The sequence below is a fragment of the Chiloscyllium plagiosum genome, unplaced genomic scaffold (genome assembly GCF_037043375.1).
Source record: "Chiloscyllium plagiosum isolate Xiang-an unplaced genomic scaffold, Cpla_swu_hap1 HiC_scaffold_37, whole genome shotgun sequence".
NCBI lineage: Eukaryota > Metazoa > Chordata > Chondrichthyes > Orectolobiformes > Hemiscylliidae > Chiloscyllium > Chiloscyllium plagiosum.
The window spans coordinates 93,632,838-93,645,470 of NW_028270175.1; the positions used below are offsets into that span (position 1 = coordinate 93,632,838).

Below are 12,633 nucleotides of genomic sequence, written 5' to 3' on the forward strand. Positions count from 1 at the left end.
TTCTGATGAGCTTGACAGAGTAGATGTTGACTAGATCTTCTAGCACCAATGAAGTCTCAAACCAGGGGACATTACTAAGGGAACATTCATTTTAAAAAACATAAAGAATTTTTTACTCTCAGTGAATGGCTAGAATTTTCTCACCTAAACAATTGTGAAAGTTAAATGTGGGAGAGGAATGGTTGGGTTACTCTTCAGAGCGTTGTTCTGGCTTGTTGGGCTGAAGGGCCTGTTTCCACATCGAGGGAATCTGCTATTCTATCTCAAATTATTTTAAAAGAGGGCAGATAGATTTTTGAAATATTGAGTAGTTGAGGGCTATGCGGATCAAGCATAAAAGAGGTGTTGAGGTCTGGGTTGGCCCAGCCATGATCTGATAGAATGGGTGAACAAACTGAAGGGAATGAATGCATTACTCCTGCTCCGATTCCTTGAGTCTCCGTTTCATGTTTTTTTTTTGTTTCCAAAGAAGAGCGTGATACAATGTGCTAAAGATCTCAGATGTTGTGAAAAAGTGGTGTTTATGTACTGATTCAGATGGCATTGATTCATCAATCATAGCTATACAGTCATGAGTAGGAAGGCAATTCCCTCCATGAATAAAGAAAATCTACTGCAGAGCTCACACAAAGGCAATTCTTGCCCTCAGCAAACTCTCCCATCACATTACCCAACATATCAGCTAAAGCAGGACGCATTGCGCATGTTCTCGCCAACAAAGGGACTCCGGGTGATTGATGTCAGCACCGGACCAATGAATGGATGGCGGGCGGATCTGGAGGACCTAGCGGGATGTTGGTCCTCCAACCAATCAACGTGAATGAAGGGCGGAGCTAAACTAAACCATGTGATCACCCTCGCGCGCGGCGCACAGTCGCTGTAATGAATGCTCGGCAAGATATGGAGAGAAAGGATACGGTAAGGAAAGAAATAAACAGGGAAATGGGAGAAAAACTGTGTTGCTATGAGCGGAGAGGTTTTGCAAACAAATTGTGCACATCGGAAAACACAAATTTGAACGTCCCAGTCCCGTGTTTGCAGTAAATGGGGAATTGCCTCAGCATAGCTGCAGGCCTGAGTGAGCGCCGCCATCTTTATTCGGGACACGTGCGCGGCCGCCATCTTTGTAGGGGGCAAGGTGCAGCCAGGCGCATGTGCAGCCTTTCTCGAGTATAGAGTCTTTGGGATCATAGCAGCCAATACTGCTCTGATTCACCTCTGGGCTCCCTCATCACCACTTTGTCAATATCTAGCTTCCTCAGTCTCGAACCATGGGTGTATTTTTGGTCTGTTTACTACTGTATTATTACTTTTTTAGACCCTTTGTAAATGAGTTTGTGGGATATAAATGAATTAATGTTATTTCTGCAAGTATAAATTCTGATACAGAACAGGAATGAGAAAATACATATTCAGCAAAAAGAAAGGATATGTTAGCATGAGACGTGAATACAGAACAATGGTGGATATATGGGCAAACAGGAAAGCATCTGTTTCCCCCTACTCGGAGACACAGGAACAAACCCTAATCAAAGAGGTCAAAGTGGCCTCTGGATAGAAATAGCTGCTAATAGAATAAAAGATATGCCTAATCAATAATCTACAATAGACTGACGTCAAACACCCTTATGGGAGTCAGAGATAAGAGTTTGTCACGGACAAGACAGGATAAACAGAAGTTGTGGGGTAAGTCTTAAGGAAATGAGTGACGTAAGCGAAGCAGGGAACAGACAATGGAATAAGGAAAACATATGGGAAAAAACAGTATAAATTGCAAGGGTTTTTTGGGATATACTGTGCATTTTGTCATTGCCTTACCTGGTAATTAGACAAACCACCCACCTATAGGTGTATAAATAAAACGACGCTGTTGTTCAGATATTTGTCTCGGACTGAAATTATTAAAGTGAGTGAGCTTTTGTTTCTCACAAGTTTTTCGCTGCGGCCCAGCCCCTGACCATGTGCTGCTCTATTATCAGATTACTTTTTTCTTGAATATTTTTGACAGTCAAGAATTCTTTTTTCCAACAAGCAAGTGTATTTTCCTTCCATTTCTGACTATCAAATTCTGCACCATTTTCATTCCCTGTAATCCGTTTTGCACTCCCTGAAACATCAACTGTGTTTCTCCTTCCACAGATACCAGTGATTAATGCCAAAGCCCTGTTGCCTGTGGAGAGGGTGATGTTTGACTTTCTTGTACAGCTGCAGTTTGTGTGGTGAAGGTGCTCCCACAATGTGGTTGGGTAAGTGGCATTATAGATTATTCATTCAGCAACAGTGATGATTTGAAAATAATGTCAAATCAACAACAGTTTGTATTTTTATTATCATACTTATAATTTCACAAAAATACTATTGAGAACTTTAAACATATGGCCAGAGATGGAGATATTAGGTCAGGTGACCAAAAGCATTGCCAAAAAGCAGGTTTTGAGGGATGTCTTAAAGGTGGAAAGCAGACCTGTGAGGTTTTGGCTACGAATTTAAGACCATGCTGCTTCAGCAACTGTAGAAACAGCCACACAGGTGAAGTAATGAATTAACAAATGGTTGGGAGTCTCGAAGAAAAAGGGTTGTCGAGGTCTCACAGTGTGTGGGGTGCAGGGAGCTAGGGATTATCACAGCCAGGAATTAAATCAAGTGTGAGACTTTTAAATTGAGGGATATTGGCCAGGTGCTGGCAGGTGAGACTAGATTGGGTTCGGATATCTGGTCGGCATGGATGGGTTGGACCGAAGGGTCTGTTTCCTTGCTGTACATCTCTATGGCTGTATGCAGTTCATTTTAGTTAGGAGCCTTTTGATGGATCAACAAGCAGAGATTTAGACTTTTTTGAGATTACAGGGAGGTTGAATGTGGGAAGCTGGCCCTGAGTGTGTTTGGAAAATGAAAGTATGAGCTGAGACAAGGGTGGAATCAGCTAGAAATAGTGGTCTTGGCGTGGGACTGAGTTATCACACTCTCCTCACCTCTGGGTTTCAGCTGGTTGCCAGATTGTGAATCAGGGCGGTAACACAATCGGGAGCTGAGTGGCCTTGGTGGAGCCTAAAGTGAGTGTCGCTCAGCTGGCTGTTGCTGAGCAGCTGCTGCTTGGTAGCCCTGTAGATGACACCTTCCATCACTTTACTGCTGATCGAGTGTGGACTGACAGAGGGAAATTGCCTGGGTTGGATTGCCCTGTGTTGTTGTGTTGAACAGCCCTGGGCAATGTTCCACATTGTCGGTCGATGCCAGTGCTGGAGCGGTACGTGGCTTGGTGGGTGGCAAGTTCTGGAACACAAGCCGTCAGTATTATTGCCAGAATATTGGCAGGGCCCGTAGCCTTTGCACTACTTAACCATTTCTTGATGTTATTAAAACTGAACCGAACTGGCTTAAAACTCACATCTGTGATGTTAGAAACCAGTGGAGAAGGCTGAGATGGATCATCCCACTTTGCACTTCTGGCTGAAGATTGCTGCAAATGCTGTCATCTTATCTGGTGCATGGATGTGTGAGGCCCCTCCATCAGTAAGGGTGGGGATTTCTGTGATGCTTCCTCCAGTGAGTTGTTTAATTGTCCACCACCGTTCACAACTGGGTGTGGCAGAACTGCAGAGCTCCAATCTGTTCCATTGGATGTAGGATCACTTAGCTCTGTTGCTTGCTGCTGATGCTGTTTGATGCAGGTAGTTCTGTTTGATAGCTTCACCAGGTTGGCACTTCATTTTTAGGTCTGCCTGGTGCTGCTCATGGCATGCCCTCCTTTACTGTCCATTGTGATGGGTGAGAGCAGGATTTACAAACCCATGAAATTACAGATTGTGCTGGAGTACAGTTCTGCTGCTGTTGATGTCCCACAGTGCCTCAGAGATACCCAGTTTGAGATCTTACATCTCTTCGAAGTCTGTCCCATTTTGAACTGTGATAATGTCACTCAACACGATGGAGGTTTTTCTCAACTTTAAGGCAAGACTTTGTCTCCGAAAGGAATGTGTGATGGTCGCTCGTACGGATACTGTCATGGACAGATGTATCTCCGCTGTTCAATTCATAACAATGAGATCAAGTATGTTTTACACTCTTGTTGGTTCCCTCGCCACCTGCTGCAGACTCAGTTGAGCAGCTATGTCTTTTAGGACCTGGCCAGCTCAGTCAGTAATTCTGTTGCAGAGCTCGTCTCGATTGTGGACATTGAAATCCTGTACCCAGAGTACGTTTGACACCATTTTACTTCCTCAGTGCTTCCTCCAAATGTTGCTCATCCTGAAGGAGAACTGATCCATCAGCTGTGGGAGCACGGTACGTGGTAATCAGCAGGAGCCATGAGACTTTCTGGTCTCCGGAGCCAATGCTGTATACTCCCAGGGCAAATCCTCCCTGCCTGTACGCCACTGTGCCACCACCTCTGCCTGGTCTGTCCTGCCAGTGGGACAGGACATATCCAGAGATTTCAGGAGAAAGTGAAGACTGCAGATGCTGGAGATCAGAGTCAAGAGTCTGGTGCTGGAAAAGCACAGCAGGTCAGGCTGATAAAGGGCTTAGGCTCGAAACGTTGATTCTCCTGCTCCTCAGATGCTGCCTGACTGTTGTGCTTTTCCAGCACCACACTCTCGATATCTTGGGATGGTGATGGTGGTGTCTGGTCATTGTTTGTAAGGGATGATTCTGTGAGTATGAGTATGTCAGGCTCTTCCTTGATTGATCTGTGAGACAGCTCTCCACATTTTGGCACCAAAAACCATGTTTGTGAGGAGGATGTTGCAGCATTGAGAGGGCTGATTCTGTGGTTGTAATTTCTGGTGCCTTGTTAGTTGCCAGCTGGTCCATCCAGTTTCATTCCTTTGTTGATACTTTGGAGTGATTAATACAGTGAGCAGCTGGCTGGGCCGCTGTCAGGTTGGCAGGATTTTTTTCGCCATTAACAATGGTTTCATGGAGATCAGGAGATTCCTAATACGTTGTTTTTTTTTTCTTGAATTCAGATTCCACCATCTGCCTAGATGGGATTCGAACCAGGACTTCAGCCGTTTGTTTTAATATTCTGGATAAAAGCTAAATACATCAGGTTTGTTCACTCATTTTAAATATCACTTACCCTGGTTTTGTTTCTTTGTAAAACACTGTCCATCATCCTCCATCCTCCCCTCTAACAACGAGTGAGGAGCACATGGAGTTTCTCTGACACTAAGACTGAGATAATCCGATCTACTCCTTCCCTCCCTCCCACTAGCCCACTGAGCCAAACTGCATCACGTGGTATTCCTGGTTTTTATCCTAAACCTACATCTTTCTCCAGTCTCTTGTAAAGCCTTATCAGAGCTCACCTTGACCCTTTACTCTAATCTCACTAAACTCACTTTCCAACTCTCTTTCCTCCGCTGCCGCCTCATCACTCCCCCTCGCCAATTCATAGATTTTGTTCCTTGTTCTGTCTGTTGGTCTTTTTTGGTTCTGTCCTTCTCTCCCATTCTGTGAAAAACTAACATTTGACCTCACCGTTGTTGGAAAATCCTGCTCCATCTCCACTCTCCCTTTCCTTTCTGAATTCCTTGCATTTGGTGTCCCTCAACGATCTATCCTTGGTCTCTCCTGTATTTCACGTACATAGTGCCAGGAGGTGATATCGTCCAAAAACACTGTTAGGTTTGACATGTACACTGACGATGCCCAGCTCTCCCTCCCCATCATCCATTACTCACCTGTTACTCAGTTATCAAACTGCTTATCACATTCCCACTACTCGATTAGCTGCAATTTCCTCCAATGAAACATTGTCACGGTTAAACCCATTGCCTTACCTTTACCTTTCTGCTGAGCCCCTCCCTTCCACTGGGAACTCTGAGGCAGAACGACCCTCTTCACAATATTGCTGTTATATCTGACCCCAAGGTGACCTCTACACAATCACAACACCAGGAATTCCAATCTCAAACATTTCTTTTTTCCACCTCACCCCAGCTCCATTGCTACTGAAATCCCTTACCCGCGTCTGTGTCGCCTTAAACTTGAATCCAAAACAGAACCCTTGATTCCGTGACTCAGAATCTGGTTTCAGACTCCCCTCTCAATATTAACCCTCAGACACAGCCTCTCTCTATTTATCCTGTCAAACCCCTTAAGAATCCCATCTGTCTCAATGAGATCGCCTCTCTTTCTCCAAAATCCAGTGAGTAGAGTCCCAACCTTTTCAGCCTTTATTTAAAGGATAATCCCTCCAAACCAGGGATCATCTCATTGAATCTTCCCTGAAATGCCTCCAATAAAGTGACACATTTCCTTATCTAAAGGGACCAAAACTGCTCTCATTACTGCAGATATGGTGGTCTCACCAGCACTTCCACACGTTACTCTCAGGTATATACTCCAAACTCTAGTACTGAGAACCTTTGAATCAAAACATTCGATTCCCCTTCCTGATTCCCTGTTGTAACTGTGTGGTAGCTTTCTGTGTTTCCTGAACAATTAACCCTGGTCCCTTTGTTGTGCAGCTTTCTATAGTTTCCACCATTTAAATAATACTTTGTTCTTTTATTATCTCCTCCAAAATGAGCAACTTCCCGTTTTCCCAAGTTACATCCCATCTGGCAACTTGTTGCCCCCTTCTCCTGAGCATCTCTCTCTTTTCATAATCCTCTTAGACCTTTACAGTTATGCCTTTTCTAGCAGATATCCCCCCCTTCCCATTCTTCCAAACATTTACTGGGAGCACTGGGCAGTGGGAAGCAGGCAGAGTTGCTATCTTTTTAGGGATACGCTTTGGAGTTATTGAAAGGATCTTCCTCTCCATTGGTCAGGATGGAGACAACTTGCCCATCGTTAGCCTTTCACACCCATGTCTTATTGATGAGGCAGAGCGGCAGCATGGAATGAAAGAAAAGAAAATAATTCTTGTTCCCCATATCTCACTGACGCTTGGATCATTTTCTCCAATGTGTCAAAGAACTGCTGTGTTCAGTCACATGAGATCTCCAGTTGGAATCTCCTAGAAACCCGCAGATTTCCCCCTGAGTTGACTGCTGTTGTCCTCAAGGGTAATATGTACAGTAATCCTGGGCCACGAGGAGGGGATGGTGTAGGTTTCTAACTTGAACTGATAGTGATGGATTTTATAAACTTGTATTACAGGATATTACAGGTGGACATTCAGATGGTAATCTCAGTAAATGTTCTGCCAAACTCTGATTGAATTACTCAGTATATCAGGACCTGGATATTCGCGTTGTGTGTGTGAGTATTGTGTTCCAGATCAATCCCATTTGCTGCTTAAAAATTCTCCTTTGAATCATCGCATTCTCTCAAAAGGTCTCCCCAAACCTTCAATGTATCATGTAATCCTTTTATGATGACCTGATGAGTGTAAGGTTTATTGTTCGAATATGTAATTTTTGTATAAGGATGTCTCAGAGAGGGAGCAGAATATTCTTAAAGGGGAGAATAACCATTTTCAGGGGAGGCTGTTGTTTATTTGTATCAATGACATAGGAATAGAAGAGTTCACATTGTTGGATCATTGGAGTCTCTTGTGGGGTAGAATTGACCTCCATCAGAAGGATGGATTGTACCTGCACTGGAAGGGAACAGTTGCTAGTGCTATTCAGGAGGCATTAAACCAGTGAAGGAATGTGGGTAAACCCAGAGAGAGAGTGAGGAAGAGCTAAGTCTGACGCTGGTACAGTTCAGACATCAAACAGTCAAGGCAGACAAGGGCAAGGCACAGAATGAGCAGTTACACTGCATTTATTTCAATGCAGGAGGCCCGATAGGTCGGGCAGAGGAGCTCTAGGTATGGTTTTGAACATCGCACTGGGATATTATAGCAATTACAGAGGCATGACTTAATGATGGATAGGACCAGCAGCTTAATGTTCCAGTGTATAGATGCTATAGCAAAGATAGGAAGGGGGCAACAGAAAGGGGGCGTGGTATTTTTGATTAGGGATAACATTACAGCCGGGCTTCAAGAGGGTATTCCTGGGAGTACATCCAGGCAGGTTATACAGGTGGAACTGAGAAATAAGAAAGGGATGATCTCCTTATTGGGATGGTACTATTGACCCCCCCCCCCCCCCTTCCCCAATAGTCAGCAGGGAGTTGAGAAGCAAATTTACTAAGAGATCACTTCTCTGTAAGAATAGTATGGTTGTGTACAAGACTTGACCTTCTTTGTTATTCATTCACAGGATGAGGGTGTCACTGGCTGGGCCCAAAGGGCAGTAAAGAGTCAGCCACATTGCTGTGGGTCTGGAGTCACATGTAGGCCAGACCAGGTAAGGATGACAGATTCCTTCCCTGAAGGATATTAGCGAATCTGATGAGGTTTTTTTTCTCAATAATCAACAATGGTTTCATGGTCTTTAATAGATTCTTAATTCCAAATTTTTATTGAATTCATATTCCACTCTCTGCCGTGACGGGATCCAAACCCTGGTCCCCAGAACGTTATCTGGGTGTCTGGATTATCCATCTAGTGATAATCTCACGAGGCCATTTGGCAGGGTGAGTGACTGAGGTATCCGTAGGGCAGCACATCAGCACCAAATATCCCATGGTCTCTGCGGAAGATAGAAAGGGCTGGGGAGGGAGATATATCCCTGGTGGTGGGGTCTGACTGTAGGTAGCGGACATAGCAGAGATTAATGGCGATTAGTGGATGGCAGGTGAGGACCGGGGGATTATATTCTTATTGTGGTTGGAGGGGTGAGGGGAAGGCGGAGGTACAGGAAGTGGAGGATATGCGTTGGAGTGCATTGTTGATCAAATGGGAGGGAAATCCAGTCCATGAAAGAGGAAACCTTTCTGGGATGTCCTGGAGTGGAATTGCTTCTGCTGGGAGCAGATATGACAGAGGCAGAGGAATTGGGAGTACAGGATCACGTTTTTACAGGAATATACTCGATGGTAATCATGAGAGCAAAAAGGGGACTTGAAATATCTCTATGAAATAGTTTTTAAGGAGAATTCAGAGAGATTCTAAAAATACATTAAGGATAAAATAATAACCAGATGGAGAATAGGAATTCTTAAAGATCAACAAGGCCATCTATGGAGCAACAGGAGGTGGGAGAAATACTATGCTATTCTATTCTAGAGAGTTTGGAGAAATAAATAGTGATAACTTGAAAAGTGTCTAGATTACAGAGGAGGAAGTAGTGGATGTCTTAAACAGTAGCAAGGTTGATAAATCCCTGGGACCTGATCAGGTGTATCCCAGAAATTTGTGGAAAGCTCGGAAGGTGATGGCAGTGCCCCTCCCTGAGGTATTTATATCATTGTTTGTGACAGGTGAGGTGCTGGAAGATGGGTGTCATTATTTAAAAAAGGTGGTAAGGAAAGGCCAGGGAACAAGAGAACAGTCCATCTAACGTCAGTGGTAGGTAAGTTGTTGGAAGGGATTCTGAGGAACAGGATTTACATGTATTTGGAAAGACGAGGATTGATTAGGGATAGTTAACATGGCTTTGTGTGTGGGAAATTCTCTCTCTCTAACTTGATTGAGTTTTTTTTGAAGATGTGACAAAGATGATTGATGAAGGCAGACTGTGGACGTTGTCCATATGGACACTGAACAATGTTCCACAAAGCAGACTGGTTAGCAAGGTTAGATAACAACATGAAATGGCGGGAGAACGAGCCATTTGGATACAAAACTGGCTTGAAGTAGGAGGCAGAGAGTGGTGATGGAGGGTTGCTTTGTGGACTGGAGGCCTGTGAGCAGCATTGTCCTGCAGGAATGGATATTGGGTCCTTAAATAAATGACTTGGATGTGAATATGAGATATGGTCAGTGGGTTCACAGAAGACACCAAAATTGGAGGTGTAGTGGACAAAGAAGAAGTGGACAAGTTCAGAATGCAACAGTATCTTGACCACATGAGCCATTGGAGCGAGGAATGGCAGACTGGGTTCAATTTAGATAAATGTAAGCTGTTGGATTTTGGAAAGGCAAATCAGAGCAGGACTTGTACATTTAATGGTAAAGTCCTTGGGAATGTTGCTGAACATAGAGGCCATGGAGTGCAGGTTCATTGTTCCTTGAAAGTAGAGTCGCAGGTAGGCAGATTAGTGAAGGTGGGGTTTGGTATGCTTATATTTATTTGTCAATGCATTGAGTACAGAAGCTGGGACGTCAAATTGTGGTTGGACAGGACATGGATTAAGCCATTTCAGGAATTATGTTTTAAGTTCGAAATTCCCTGTTCTGGAAAGGATGTTGTGAATCTTGAAAGAGTTCAGACAAGATTTACAAAGACTTTGCTAGGGTTGGAGGATTTGGACTACAGGGAGAGGCTGAATAGGCCAGAGTTAATTTCCCTGGAGAGTCAAAGACTGGGAGGTGACTTCATGGAGATTTATAAAATCATGAAGGGCATGGATAAGGTGAACAGCCAGGATCCTTTCCCCCCAGTTAGGTGGGATCAAAATAAGATCCCATGGGCTTAGGTTGAGAGAGCAAAGATTAATAACAGATCTAAGGGGCAAAGTTTTCAAGCTGTGTGTGGTGTATGTGTGGAATGAGCTGCCAGATGAAACAGTGGAAGCTGATACAATTACAACATTTGAAAGGCATCCGATTGGGTACATGAATAGGAAGAGTTTCCAATGATACGGACCGATAGCTGGCAAATGGGGCTCCATTTGATGAGGATTCCTATTTGGCGTGGACAAATTGGACCAAAGGTCTGTTTCTGTGGTGTACATCTCTATGACTGTAATAAATTAAAATAAGATGTGTTCCTCTTTTGTGGAGAGCTAGCAGAAGCACAGATAATTGTCCTTGGAGCTGAGAAGGTTAAGCAGTGATTTTTGACCAGGTGCAAATTTGTTTCTAGGATATCTAATCTGCAGAGAGAGTGGAAATGTTAACAATGTCACAATTTTAGAAACTATTTTCAGGTAATTGGCAAATAATGTGAACATTATTTTATTCAGTAAGTTCTGAGTATCTGGAACAGTCTGAATGGCAGCTGGACACAGACTCAGCAGTTATTCATAAACAGATTTGGAATTTTACTTTTTAAGGGAAGATATGGGGGGCTATGGGCACATGGGAAGGGAATTTGGACAGATTTGCAGCATCTCCAGAGGGAGAGTGTACATCCCAAATGGGCTGAATAGCCCCAACCCCTGTGCTCTGTGATACTGCCCCATTGAGTGTGAATGTTGTAGCTCATCCCAGGGCAGAGAGAGGGAGGATCCCACCACTCACCTCACAATGGGCCCCGATGATTGATGTCAGCGCAGGCCAATAGGGGGCAGAGGGCCGTACTGGAGGACCAGGTCGTACCAGTTTGTCTTCCAACCAATCGGAGTGAATGAGGGCATCCTCAAGGCTGGAACTAAAGAAAGGCACATATCGCAGAGATTTGAGAAACTGGAGGACATGAGATAGGGAGCGTTCTGTGGCTGGTGAGGAATTATATAAATAAGGAAGAGTTGTGAGGCTGGATGAGGTGGCAGTGAACGGGAGAGTTGAGGATGGAGGAATTTAGATTAGTGAGGATTAGAGTCATAATGTTATACAGCAAGGAAACAGGCCCTGTGGTCCAACCAGTCCATGCCAACCATAATTGCAAACTGAACTAATTGTACCTGCCTCCGCTTAGTCCATATCCATCCAAATGTTTCCTATTTATGCACTTATCTGAATGTCTTTTAAATATTGTAATTATATTCACAGCTACCACTTCCTCTGGAAGTTCATTTGACACATATATTTTTTTTTTAAAACCATAATGTCTTTTCTCAAATCTTTCTCATTTCATCTCAAAATGAATGCATCCGAGTTTTGAATTCCCCTCTCCCTCGTCCATTCACCTTATCTACACTCTTTCTGATTTTATAAACCTCTAATAAGGTCACCCCTCAACCTCCTGCACTCCAGTGAAAAAACTCCCAGCCGATCCAGCCTCTCCTTAGAACACAATCCCTCCATTCATGGCAACATGCAGGTAAATCTCTCCTGAACCTGCTCCAATTTAATAATATCCTTCCTATAACAGCACAACCAGAACTGGACAGAGTATTCCAGAAGAGGCCTCCCCAACGTTCTGTACATCATCAACATAACGTCCCAACTCCTGTACTCAAAGGTCTGAACAATGAAGGTAAGTGTGCTAAGCACCTTCTTAACCACCCTGTCTACATGTAACACAAACTTCAAAGACGTGAAGCCCTCGGTTTCTTTATTCCCATATCACTACTCAAGGCCCTCCTTTTATTGAGTGTAAGTCCTACCCTCGTTTGTATTGTCAGGATATTATATTTTGCATTTATTCCAATCCAAAAAATTTTTGAGTATAAAGGCAGTAGGAGTATAATTAAGAGGAAAATCAGGAGGCAAAAAAAAAGGGACATGAGATAGCTTTGGCGAATAGGGTTAAGGATAATCCAAAGGGCTTTTGTAAATACATGAGGAGCAAAAGGCTAACTAGGGAGAAAATAGAGACCCTCAAAGATCAGCAAGGCAGCCATTGTGTGGAGCTGCAGACGATGGGCGAAATAGGATACAAGTATTTTGCATCAGTGTTTACTGTGAAGAAGTACATGGGAGCTATAGAATGTGGGGAAATAAATGGTGACATCTTGGAAAATGTCCATATTACAGAGGAGGAGGAGGTGCTCATTGAGTGGCTAAGGAGCTGGTGCAGG

The 12,633-nt window shown here is 43.8% G+C and overlaps 1 long non-coding RNA gene across 5 annotated transcripts in view; it reads left to right on the plus strand.

Annotated features, from left to right (window-relative positions):
* Positions 1–1,205: 1,205 nt before the first annotated feature.
* Positions 1,206–12,633, plus strand: part of LOC148139873 (uncharacterized) — a 38,338-nt gene continuing 26,910 nt past the window's right edge. For 3 of the 5 annotated variants that reach the window (XR_015753393.1, XR_015753392.1, XR_015753397.1), the window contains exons 1-2: positions 8,166–8,252; positions 11,985–12,089. This is a non-coding gene — a long non-coding RNA (uncharacterized LOC148139873). Of the gene's footprint in view, positions 1,287–2,139; positions 2,247–8,165; positions 8,253–11,984; positions 12,090–12,633 lie in introns of those variants that run through there. The other 2 variants (XR_015753394.1, XR_015753395.1) reach the window with 2 other exon arrangements.